Below are 921 nucleotides of genomic sequence, written 5' to 3'. Positions count from 1 at the left end.
CAGTTACTACCCAAGAAAATGGGTCTTCATAACCCAATGCAATTTCGGGTTGTNCTGCACATTAGTACCCAAAATTTTGGGTAGTCACTACCCACCATAAATAACAGTGTAGCGGAAGACACAAAGCGTATTAGGGTAGCAGTAGAGGACATGGATGGCATCTAGTTTGAGAACACTCACTGGATTGTTGGGAGAGTTTATTAAAAAGAAATAAAACAAATATATACAAAAATACCAATGGATAAAAAGAAATAAAACAAATATATACAAAAATACCAATAAGCCTCTTTACATGAACAAATTAATCGGTTTAACTCGCAAAATAAACCCGCACATTTTGACGTACGGTTTGCGTCGTTACGGCTGACTGCTTTTTTGCGGGCTGATAGGCGCCTTCTTTAACTCGCGTGTAGAAGGTAGGTTAACGCGCAAACTTTGCAAAAGACTGGTCGTTTCATGTTTTGAACCTAAGATGGAAGCAAATAAAAACAAGCCTGATTGCTACAAGAGAGCCCTATGGACATCGAGAGATATTAACTATTTAATAGATTTAATACAAGAAAAACGAGTTCTTGAGAAAATTGATGGCAGAATTCAGAGAAACAAAGTAATTTTTCAAAACCTAGCAAAACAGATGCAAGAAATCAACTGTTCGTACACTTGGTTAGTATGTTTAAAGGAAATCGAAATGATGTAAGGTCCCAGTTGTAAGATTACACAGTATCATTTTAACTTAGTTTTATATATTATGATGTAGTGAACATCTGTTAAGTTACTCCATTAGTGTTTAATGTTTATTACTAACTATAATAAGAGAACAACTTTTACAAGACAAAGAGTACACAGGTATAAGTAAGAAAGTTCAGTAACAGTACAGTATAGATATTGTGCATTAAAGGTCATTGGTTGGTACTGGGTGTT

This window comes from Ciona intestinalis, unplaced genomic scaffold (genome assembly GCF_000224145.3).
Source record: "Ciona intestinalis unplaced genomic scaffold, KH HT000516.1, whole genome shotgun sequence".
Classification (NCBI taxonomy): domain Eukaryota; kingdom Metazoa; phylum Chordata; class Ascidiacea; order Phlebobranchia; family Cionidae; genus Ciona; species Ciona intestinalis.
This window is presented reverse-complemented; position numbering follows the sequence as displayed.